A 12113-nucleotide genomic window follows, 5' to 3' on the forward strand; every position below is an offset into this window, starting at 1 on the left:
CCAGAAACCCCAGGCACATGCTCAGAGTATGTTAATGCAGCAAATGAAGTTACAGAAATCACACTTTCCTCTCTCTGCCTCAGTTTCCCCATCTGTAAGATGGACAAAGAGCTGAACTATGTACCACTCGGGGATGCCGATGAGACTAGCATGCAATGAAAGTGAAAAGGCACTGTCCAAACATTGTATTATTATTAAGACACCAGATCTTGGTTTCTTCTACAGGAGCCCCAAGCACAGCTATGAGGACACTGATTCCTATCTGTCCATGAAAGCAGAAGAATTATACTCGGTGACATTGCATCAGCCTTGAATTCTTGATACTGCATGCCCTTGAAAACAGTAAAACTTACAAAATATCCTCTTACAAGTCATTTCTGACTAATACAGATTAACACACACCGCACCCAGAGCTATTCTGAGTTAATATGGGTCCGCTGGACTGTACATGACATTACAGACTGAAGGATAAGCATTTCCTAGAATATTCTGGTTTGGAGAGGGGGGAGTTCTCCCAACAATCATTCTGTTTATCATTCAAATCCCTCCCACCCAGACACACTGGTAAGAAACAAGTGGCTAAAATCTAAGTGGCCAACTTGCAGTTCTTTTTAATTAAGACACTTTGTTTGCTCAATAAAATACAACACAAAAAACGTTTACTGAAAACCCACTCATTGATGTCTAATAGCTGTGTCAAATACTCATAACAACATTTATTCCAACACCCCCAGATAATTGCTCATCTCTCTCATTTGGTATCCACAACAGCACAGCATTTGTGTCCAAGTGTAATTGATCCAGAATTGGGCTCCCTTTCAAAAATATCTGTAAAACCTAATTACCAGGAAAACAGAGTTCTGGCATTCTACAGAAAGTGGGTGCTTCACTGTGAGACAAGCTGCAAACTCATCTTGGCTAATCAAGCCACATTATGTTACAAAAGGATTCTGAGGAATCTGGGGTGAGGAGGGAGCATGAAAAGTTGGGACAGTGTCAGACTGGAATCTGCAGTGACAGTCTTGATTTTTTTAAGGCAAAGGCAGAGGACAGGAAATACACCACATTAGCTGGCAAGCATAGACCTAGAAACTACCAGATAATGAGCCTGTGATGGGCTTGGGTGTGGGGGTGGCATTTCTGATCTCAGGCCCTACAAGGCCTTGCTGAGGGAACTCTCTCCACCCTGGCCTGGGAGGCTGATGTCATTTCTAGTCTCCCTAGGCCTCTAACCATTGTGATGGGTCATTTTCCTTCCTGGGGCCAGTGTCTCCTCATCTGTAAAAGGAGGGCTCCCGATACCCCTAGGATGTCTTTCAGCTCCAAAATTCTGTGACCCCTTAAAGCAGCTTTCTGCTCAGGTGCTTGCTGGGGTTGGGAGAAGAGGGAGCCGGAGCAGCACCAAGGAGAATGAAGGACTGAGTGTCTCCAACTCGCATGTAGCTCTGCACAAACTTGCAACAGTCGGGTATCAGACCCACTCCGGGGATAATGACTTCTTTCAGCCCAGGAGGGACCTACCGGGGTGGTTCTAACCTCACTGCCCTGGATTCGTCAACACGGCCAATGAGGAACGGGGCCAAACCACCGGACTTCTTGGAGCCTCTTTCCCAGAGCTGACCACAGCACATCTTCCTCTTCTGAGGACTCTTCCCTTCCCATCCTCATGCCTCTCCATGTCCCAGAGGCTCCGGAAACCCCAGCCCTAGCCTTGCGAAAGGTCCGGTGAAGCTCCCCGGGCAGGCGGCACACGCCACCGATTCCTGGCTCCCCTCGGTCCTGGACCCTCGCCGCCTAGGCTTGGGTACCAGCCTCCACGGCTGGTTTCAGAGGAAACGAGAGTTGTTGCCGCTTCGCTTTTCCTTGGCTCCTCCTGGCCCTCCTTCTAATGAAAACAGACAACCAGCCCGAAAAACAAAGCAGCACAGCGGCCCGAGACAATTTGCTTTCAAAGGAGCTAGAGATGCGCGCACCACGAGCGAAGATGCGCGCAGTTCCTAGGAAGAGATCCTGCGCTGCTCCGTGCGGGTGACAGGTACCGGGCTGACGTCGGCTTAACTTCCCCTAGGCACGGAGGAACCGTGCGCGCGCGCCCATTTCCCGCAACTTCCCAAGCGGACAGCAGAATGGGTCTTAGGGTCCCGCAAAGGTGCCACCTCCGACAGGGACCGCCACGAAGCCCGTGAGCCGCGTCGCGAGGTGCGGAATCCCAGACTTTCCAGCCCCTTTTCTAATCTTCAAGATAAGACAGCGTGAGGTGCGGGTGCCAAAGTCTCAGGAAACTGTCACTCTCCAAAATGCTCCAGCGCCTTCCTGGCAGAAGTGCGGTAAAACTTTTGGCAGAAACCACCTGTGGCTGCCGACAGGCCCGCCCTGCCCCGGTCGGGAGGCGCCGCCGAGCCCGGGGCCGCACGCGCCCGCAGAAGTTCCCTTCCAGCCCCGCGCGCCACTTCGCTCCGGGCCGCGGTGCCAGCCAGGAGGCGCGGCGCCCGCTCGCTGGCTCGCTCTCCTCTGGCTCTCCCCTCCTCCCTCCCTCCCTCCTCCCGCCTCCTCCCGTTGCATGGCTGCCGCACGGAGCCCCTGAATAGCCACCGCAGCCCCCCGCCTCCTGCCCACCGCGCTGGGGGCGCCCCTGTCCCCGCCGGCGCCCCAGGGCGCGCGGACTGCCGGCCTCCTAGCAACAGCCCCCGAGACAGCCTTCGGCGTTGGCGATGCAGAGCCGCCCTCCGGGAGCCCCGCGACCCCCAGACCCGCCTCGGCAGCCGAGGTGCGGGGGAGACCGCGACCCTCACAGCCGGTGCCCCAGCCCGGGGCGCGAAGCCACTCACCTCTGCGCGCCGCCGGACCCGCGCGCCTCCCGCACTTGGCGCCGGGCCGTGGTCCTCGCGTCCTCCCTCGCCGCCGCCGCCGCGGTCCGTCCGTCCCTGTGCGCCCGAGCAGCGCGGGCCGCGCGCTGTCAGAGTCTCGTGGCGGGGCTGCGCCGGCGGGTGTGGAGCCGAGCGGCGGCGGCGGGCGGGCGGGCAGCTCCTCCCTCCCCGCGCCTCCGCCCTCCTCGCGCCCCGCCTCCCGCGCCGCGGCTGTCAGCCCCGCGCCCCGCGCCCTGCGCCCGCGCTGCCCGCGCCACCGGCTCCGGGGGCGCACTGGGCTAAAGGGCCCGGATGTCTGCGGTCGCCTCTCCCTCGCGCCCGCCCCCTCCTCGGCGCCCCCCTCCCCGCCCTGCCACACATGCACTTGCTGCGTCTCAACCTCCTCCTCGGCTGCGTTTAATTTCTATTCTGACAGTAACTGTGGCGGGGGGCGGCGCTGCAGGGGGCGCCCGGGACCGGCAGAGGCGGCGGGCGGCAGTCAGGACCCGGCGCGGGGGCGGAGTGGGGGGCCGGGCAGAGCCACCATCCACTCGGGGCTCCGCATCTTTTTTCTTTCTTTCCTTTTTTCTCTTTGCCTCCTCCAGGATTTAAAGGGACAGCCCCGGCCGAGGCGAAGGGCCAGGCGGCCGCTGTTTCTCCGGTCTCCAGACGCCCTCTGCGGCCCGGCCGGACCCGCCCGCACCCGGAGCACAGGCTCCCGACAGCCGGGTATTTTTAGGTCCACACCCGGCACGGGGCAGCGGGGCGGCAGAGCTTGGCTCGGTTGCCCCGGCGCACGGCTATTTTTACAAAGTCCGATTGGGGGAGGAAATAAAACAACTCAGCAAGTGCTTCCCCAGCCGAAAGTAGGGAGCAAGGAGTGGGCGCGAGAAGTTTCCCAAATGCTCTCGGAATTCCAGAGAGCTCAGAAAGACACCTCTCCAACACGAGAGACCACAGGCTTGCAGCGCTCCAGGGTGCCCGAATCCCGGCGGGCAATCCCGCCCTAGAGGCCTCTCGGCACAGGGTCCCCCCCTCCGCTCCCCACCCCGCCGGCCAGGATCCCCGCACCCCGCACCCCGCGCGCCAGGGACCGGCCTCGGGCCACCGGTCACTCCCCTGGACGGCCTAGAAGGCGGCCTTCGGAAGCATCCAATCACCAAACTACACAGCCAAGGGGCGGGCCTCGGGGCGGCTTGGCTCCGCCCCGTCCCGCCGAGGCCCGCCCCCGCGGATACGGTACCTACCCGCTCCAGAGTCTCCGTGGGACGCGCAGCGCAAAGCGGTGACGGACAGCGCAAAGGGCCCATCCGCGGGATGAGGAGGCGGGGAGCGGGGGAGCGAGTGGTCCCAGGCCTGGAGGGACGGCGTGAACGGTCGCGGGCGAGGCCGCTCTCGGGCAGGCGTTCTGGCCACCGGCAGGCCAGGGCGCACAGGAGCTGGCTTTTCCCTCTACCTTTTTGCAACCCACTCCTCCGCGCTCCCGGCAGCCATAGGAACCCTTGCTCGCCGCGGAGCGGCTTCTGCGACTGTACCCGCCGACGTAAGCAGGTCCTCTCCGGACTCCTCCCTCAGACGCGGGAAAGTTTGCGGTCCTCAAACTCCTCCAGGGGCTGCGCCTACCTGAGTCGCGCGGCGCTCAGGATAGGCGAGAAAGCGAATCCCTCCCTCCTGGGATTCGTAAGCGGGCTGGCCAACGTCTACTGAAGGGGCTGCGGGGCTGCTGCTGTCTGGGTAGTGTCTTTTAATGTTGGAGATACTCGATGACGTCCTTTACAGGATTCGCAAAAATAACATTGTGGACACCTTTTGCTTGGCCCTTCTTCCCCGTGTTGCTCATTGGGATTTTTTGCTTTTCTTTCATTCATTCGTGTAATACAGACGCATTGCAAGAAACCATGTTGGGAGTAGTGAAAACAAGGGAAAACCCTCTGGAATAGGACGTGACAGCGGAAAGCTAGGCGCAAACGTGAAAGGGGGATCTGGAACAATCGGGTTGTTTACATCGTGTTTCATTTGCCAGAGGCCTGGCTTTTCCTAGTAAGTAAATGTCATTCACTCGACAGTTTGAACAATCACCTTATCCAAACTGTTCAAAGCCTCATAGAAGTCTAGGGAAGTCTGTCCTGGAAACGAAGAAATTTTCAGATTCAGGATGTGAGGCTTCCAAGTTGCTAGAGCTTCCAGTGACAAAATAATGTCCCTGCTCTAAGCACGCTGAGAGCCACTGCCCTCCCAAATTAGGTTGTCTGTCTCCCTGCTAAATTGAGTTGTCTGTCTCGCTTCCTTTCATTAAAGGGTCTTCAGCAATTTGGAGCACTGCTGACCCAGCTGATAAGGTCAGGCTTCTAAGCTGGAAGCATGAGGTGCATTTAGGGAGTACCTGGAAAAGCCAAGCCTGGAACGGCAAAACACCTGTGGATGACAGGAATGCAATTCCGGGAGAGAGGGTAGCTACGGCCATGGAAAGGGTGTTTTGTCTGAGAAAAGAGAGATGTGGGTACTAAATTAGAAATGCCTCTAAGTCGCAAAGGCTCTCCTCCCTTCTCTGGGTACAGTTGGCTCAGAGCAGATGTTACATGTTCCCGACGGTGAGCCACAGTGAGAACATTGTCACCACAGGCAAAACGTTTTTTTAATTGAGAAATAATTGACATACAACATTATATTAGTTTCAGGTGTACAACATAATGATTTGATATTTGTATGTATTGCAAAATGATCATCACAATAAGTCTAGTTAACGTCATCACCATACATAGTTACAAAATTTTTTTTCTTATGATGAGAACTTTTAAGATCTACTTTCTTAGCAACTTTCAAATATGCAATACAGTATTATTAACCATAGTCACCATGGTGTACATTACCTCCCCGGGACTTATTTATTTATAACTGGAAGTTTGTATCTTTTGACTCCCTTTACCCATTTTGCCCACCTCTGGCTACCTCTGGCCACCACCAATCTCTTCTCTGTATCTGTAAACTTGTTTTTGGTTTATTTGTGGTTTTTTGTATGTGTGTTTTTTTAGATTCCACATATGAGTGAGATCATATTTTATTTGTCTTTCTCTGTCTGACTTATTTCACTTAACATAATGCCCTCAAGGTCCATCTATGTTGTCACAAATGGCAAGATTTCATTCCTTTTTATGACTGAATAATATTCCATTGTATATATGGAATATGTACACTAACTTGAAAAGATATATGCAACCCCGTGTTCATTGCAGCATTATTTACAATAGCCGAGATATGGAAACAACCTAAGTGTCCCACAATGGATGAATGGATAAAGAAAATGTGGTGTGTATATACATGGAATATTATTCAGCCAGGCAAAACTTTTATAGATTTAAGAGCAACCAGGACGAGAATGGTCTGCATTAGTGGCATTATAGGCTATTTTTAAAGAAAGCAGCTATTACACTGCCTTTACAATTTTTATTGGGTTGTCTTTTTTTTCCCACAAGGCTTGAGCTCCTTACCCGTCTTGGTATCCTCAGTGCCTAACACACACTCTGTACCTAATAGGGGCTTATTAAAAGGCTGATAAACAGAATGAATGAAAAATCAATTTAGGATGATCGAATGCTTACATGGTAACACATAAGGACGAAGATCCAGTGAACTTTGTAAGGCTCATTTGCAATTTACTTGTTTGAATGTAAGTGCAACTGTAAACTTTGCCATAAATAACAGAATTTACTGGCTCCTACCAGACTCTCCTCCTTACTAGCCACGTAACCTGGAAAAGTTTGTCATTCATCTTCTCACTGCCTCCGTTTAAAAATCTGAAAAAAGGGGACAATAATGGTACCTTTTCTGCTCCATAAGGATGCTGGAACGACCAGATGAGAAAAGGTGTGCCTAGTGTTGCACCAGGAACAACGTTCATTAAGGGGCTACTGTGTGTCCAGGACTGTAGAGCACATTGTAAATTGTAAATATTAGTAATTGGAATAAAGTTTACAGAAATTATCCGAGAATTGGGTTCAAAGATTTACCTATGTCTCAAAAGTGGAGAGAGGCTGATTCAAGAGAAGGGGAAGGAAGGGAATTAACGTTGACAGAGCTCCTTGTAGAATCAGAACTCACGGCATGCATTGTTATATGCTCCTCATGACAGTTGTATGACATATTTCGTTATGACCATTTTATAGATGAGAAATCTGACAGCAATAGTGGCGGTGATGACCAAGTTCCCACAGCCGGGAAGTGGCAGAGGCTGCATTGGGACCCAGGTTTGTGAGTTCCAGAATTCATCAGCCTCCCGTCCTGTAGTGCTGCCTCTAGAGGAGAAAGAGAGAAGAAGCTTTGAGGAAATCAAGACTGAAGGGAATTTCAAGAAACAGCAGTCTACGTTACCAGGTGACAGGTTGGGCAAGGTGCAATCCTAGTTGAGAGAAACTTCCCAAAAAATGTGGCATTTGACTCTGTCCTTTAAATTTAGCTGGTTTCCCTCTCTCTCTCTTTATTTTGAAATAATTTCAGATTTTCAGAAAAATTACAAAGACAGTGCAGAGAATTTCCATATACCTTTCCCCTGATTCCCCAACTGCAAACATTTCCCACGTTGGCTTTATCCTGCCGTCTCTCTATATACACATATTACTTTTTCCGAAACCATTTGAAGATATGATGCTCCTTTACCAACAAATTCTTCAGTAAGTGTTTTCTAACAACAAGGACATTCTCTTATGTAATAGTCAAAATCAGGAAATTGCCATCAATACTCTTATCTAATGTAAACCATATTTAGATTTTACCAGTTGTCTCGCTAATGGCAAAAATGAAAAATATCAACAACAAAAAATCAAACAACCCGATCAAAAAATGGGCAGGGGACATGAACAGACATTTCTCCAAAGAAGATATATGGATGGCCAATAGACACATGAAAAGATGCTCATCATCACTAATCATCAGGGAAATGCAAATCAAAACTACACTAAGATATCACCTTACACCTGTTAGAATGGCAAAAATATCCAAAACAAAAAGTGACAAATGTTGGAGAGGTTGTGGAGAAGAAGGGACCCTCATACACTGCTGGTGGGAATGCAAACTGGTGCAGCCACTATGGAAAACAGTATGGAGATTTCTCAAAAAATTAAAAATAGAAATACCCTATGACCCAGCCATCCCACTACTGGGTATCTATCCAAAGAACTTGAAATCAGCAATTCCAAAAGTCCCATGAACCCCTATGTTCATCGCAGCACTATTTACAATAGCCAAGACATGGAAGCAACCTAAGTGCCCATCAACTGATGATTGGATAAAGAAGATATGGTATATATATTCAATGGAATACTACTCAGCCATAAAAAAGGATAAAATCGTCCCATTCACAACAACATGCGTGGACCTTGAGGTATTATGGTCCTCAAGGGTATTATGTTAAGTGAAATAAGCCAGATAGAGAAAGACGAACTCTGTATGACTCCACTCATACGTGGAAGTTAAACATACAGACAAAGAGAACTGATTGGTGTTTACCAGGGGAAAGGGAGGTGGAGGGAGGGCACAAAGCGTAAAGTGGTGTACCTACAACATGACTAACAATAATGTACAACTGAAATTTCACAAGATTGTAAACTACCATAATCTTAATAAAAAGTTAAAAAAAAATGAAAAATAAATAAATTCTGATCAGCAATCAGTCCAGGATTACACATTGCATTCAGTTGTTATATCTCTGAGGAGGGTATTTTTATTATCAAAAAGAAATTTTATCAATTTTCATTTCTTATTTTAAATGACTATACACTTATGGCTCATATAGAGTAACAGACTCCATCCTTGACTAAGTTTTGGACAGGCTCCTCAGAGCCCTCTTTTCGACTAGACCTCGCCCTTGGGCCCTGTCTTCATCCTGTCTAGTCCAGTCATAGCAAGAATCCTCCTAAGTTAGTTTAGTGAGAATCCCCTCACTCTTGATAGCTGGTCAAATTCCCCATCCCCCACCCTTGATGCTTGATCACCCTGGCCTGCCTTTAGCCAGAATCCTGTCCGGTCCGTTTAGCAAGAGTCCACCTACCCTGATGTCTCCTCTTAGTCGTTTTCCATCCACTGACTCCCACCCTTCCTTGGCTGTAAATCCCAGCTTGTCCTTGTTGAGCCCGATCTCTCTCCCCTACTGCAATATCCCTTTTGCAATAGTCTTCAATAAAGTCTCCCTTACTCTTTTAACAAGTGTCAGAATTACTTTTTTCTCAACAGAGCCGAAGAAAATATAGGAAAAATTAAAACCCACCTGTAATCACCCACCAGATATAACCAGTATTAACCCTTGAGTTTTTAGATGTAGATGTGTAATCCACACATATAACCACCACTGCCTTCCAGGGGCCAGCTTCCCTTAGAAAACATTGAGGATACGGAAGTTCTACTTTCAGTTCCTCTGAAAGTTCTTCCTCAGTGTCCAGGGCACCTCATGCTGCTCCCAGTTTGGCCACAGTCCACCCCGCCCGTTAGCTCCCGACCCAAAACTCCGGTTACCATCTCCTTCGAGAGGATGCTTGCTGCATCCTCCCAACCACTGCCAGGAGGAAGCTATGTGGGCAGGCAATGCCCCTCACACCCACATGTTCTTTTGTTTGGCACACCAGGACCTACCAAGGCACTACTGGGGAACAGATTTAATAAAAGTTTGAGGTAACTCAAGGGAATTAAAATGTAAGACTGGACAACTTGAAAATGGGCACTGAGCATGATAGATGACTTCCCCCACGTTCCGGGGAAGAGCAACCCTCCACAGTGGGTCCCTTGGAGGTGCACCCCATTTCTAACCCAGTTCCCCAGCTTTTAGGAGTCCTTCTGCCCCACATTTTGTTAATGACCCTTTGACGTGACTCTCCACAGGAGAACTAGCTCCTAACCTGAGGGAAAGGAATTTCCCTGGAAGCCCTTCCCCGTGGCCCCCAAACATGCATTTCCCCAAGCCTCAGTCAGCCAAGCCGTCTAAAGTAATGCTCAGGGGTAGATGGGTGGTCACCAACGGTGGCTGTGTGCATCCCAAGCGTGGCCATACAGCAGAGCAAGTGTGGGCAGGTGAGGTCCGCAGGTAAGTCCAGCCACCTTCAGGATCTCCCCAGCAGTCCACCTGCAGCTGTACCTATATATTCTTCCAAGTGTTCAGCGGGAATTTTTGGATCAATGTGCACACATGCACACTTCCCCCCCACACACACACACCTTCCAAGGACAATTCTCGGAGAGATTCAGTCTAAATCTATGAAGATCAGAGAGACAATTTGCTAATTACCTCAAATTTTGCAAAATGCCATAGTATTCGTTCCTTTCCTTCATCCCCCCTCGCTGAGTTTATACTGTTTCATTGTCTCCTCCCCCTCAATGAGAACTCAGAAGTGACCCTTCACTGAGCTGGGGTCCCCACTGAGTTCCCTTAGCTGCCCAAGCAGGTCAGAGCTGTGAAATTACCCTAAGGCTGTGATTAAACCAAGAACCCTCACTCTACTTAGAGGCCGTGTGGAAGGAAGGACTGCTTTTATTCAGCATGTGCAGGGCAAATACGTGTTGCGGAGTGCCCGTCTACATAAACCATTTGATTTTAAAATGCATTGCAAAATTCATGGCCCATGTGAAATATAGTGATTCAACGATGAAGATTTAGAATAATGGGTGGAAAAGAGGTATTTACATATTATTTGTTGTTTCATCAGTGCACATAAAGATTCTTCATAGTGTCCAGGCACCATCTCTCCCTGTTCAAGTCCCAAAACCACCTTTTCACTTTTTTTCTTGTTCATTATTGCCAAGTGCGCCGTTCTTAGGTAATTTCAAATCTCCCACCTTGAGAAACGGTGGCAGCGCCGTTATTACTCCTAACGCCCCGGCTCTTCAGAACCTGTTTGTATTGAAACAACACAGCTCTTCCTGCTTCCGCAGTTCCCTAAAACCATTGACTCATGACGTTGCATCATCCATCCTACAGTCCGTGACCACTGGCTTAGATGACTCTCGAAAGTTGTCACTGTGCTTCGTTGATGACGACCTCAAATGCAAGTCTTTTCCAAAGTGTGGAGGAAAATGTGAGCAATCATTCACTTTCAAGTCATGTTAAATTTACCATTTGGAATTATATAGTATAAACATACAATGCATCTTCCACCCATGTCTTCTCTTAAACTCTTTAGGCTGTGATCACTGCATTGTTAGAAGGTGATGTCTTTCAGTGTGGACCAAATCCCTGTCTACTGGGTTAAATAATGTTCCCCCAAAATTCATGTCCACCTGAACCTGTGGATAGGACCTTGTTTGGAAATAGGGTTTTACAGATATAATCGAGTTAAGATGAAGTCATACTGGATAGGATGAGCCCTAAATCAAATGAATGGTATCTTTATAAGGAGAGGAAAATTTGGAGACACAGAGACACACAGGGGATAATCCCATGTAAAGATGGAGGCAGAGATTGGAGCAATGCATCTACAAGCTGAGGAACACTGAGGATTGCTGGCAACCCAGAAGCTAGGAGAGAGGCGTGGAACAGATTCTCCCTCAGAGCCTCCAGAAGGAACCAGCCCTGCTGACACTTGGATTTCAGACATCTGGCCTCCAGAACTGCAAGAGACTAAATTTCTGTGGTTTTAAGACACCAGGTTTATTGTAATTTCTTACAGCAGCAACAGGAAACTAATATGTCCTACTTTCTATAGACTGACGCCAGTGGCAAAGACAGGCGAGGAGCCTGTGGGTGGACTGAGAAGAGAAGAACTCCTTATGGAGGAATGTCCATCCCTTGGCCAGCATAGTAAAGGACCGACCTGAAAAAGCATGACATTGGCACACCAGTTGGAAGCAAGAGAGGACATTGATGAGAAAAGCCCATAGGCACGGTGGAGGGGCAGTCTCAAAAGCCATCAGAAAATAGCCACTGCTTCTCCTGGAGGACTTCCTGACCTGTGACGCAGAGTCTTCTGAGGGTGCCGGGTGACTGCCCTGGATGCCAGGTTGGCGACACATGGGGTGAAGGACGCCTGCCCCCCAGCCCCACACCCCTTGGGTGCTGTGGACCAGCAGCATGGTGGTCTGATTACAGAAAGGTGAGAGGTGATGTGCAGGCCTATCCAAGCCCAAGGGTCAGCGGGGAACCATCAGTAGCCCAGAGCCCCAAACTCATTCTGCATCCCTAAGAGTCACCTCAAATCAGCTTGTCTGTACTGTTTTGATGGCCCGATTTCATAAGAATCCACAAAACAAATACCACATTGGTCAGTGGGAGCTATCCCACTGCTATCC

General features: G+C 49.7%; 1 protein-coding gene and 1 long non-coding RNA gene across 10 annotated transcripts in view; one reads left to right on the plus strand and one right to left on the minus strand.

The window, feature by feature from the left end:
- Nucleotides 1–3056, minus strand: part of ZBTB7C (zinc finger and BTB domain containing 7C) — a 348164-nt gene extending 345108 nt beyond the window's left edge. For 3 of the 9 annotated variants that reach the window (XM_070630128.1, XM_070630125.1, XM_070630126.1), the window contains exon 1: nt 2829–2997. The gene's annotated coding sequence lies outside the window, so the exon portion shown is untranslated. Of the gene's footprint in view, nt 1–2828 lie in introns of all 9 variants that reach the window. The other 6 variants (XM_070630134.1, XM_070630131.1, XM_070630133.1 and 3 more) reach the window with 6 other exon arrangements.
- A 395-nt stretch (nt 3057–3451) lies between these two features.
- On the plus strand, nt 3452–8495 carry LOC139084867 (uncharacterized). Its single transcript, XR_011542716.1, has 3 exons — nt 3452–4389; nt 4728–4886; nt 7010–8495. It is a non-coding gene; the product is annotated as an uncharacterized lncRNA (long non-coding RNA).
- Nucleotides 8496–12113: the final 3618 nt, after the last annotated feature.

Source organism: Equus przewalskii, chromosome 7 (genome assembly GCF_037783145.1).
Source record: "Equus przewalskii isolate Varuska chromosome 7, EquPr2, whole genome shotgun sequence".
Taxonomy (NCBI): domain Eukaryota; kingdom Metazoa; phylum Chordata; class Mammalia; order Perissodactyla; family Equidae; genus Equus; species Equus przewalskii.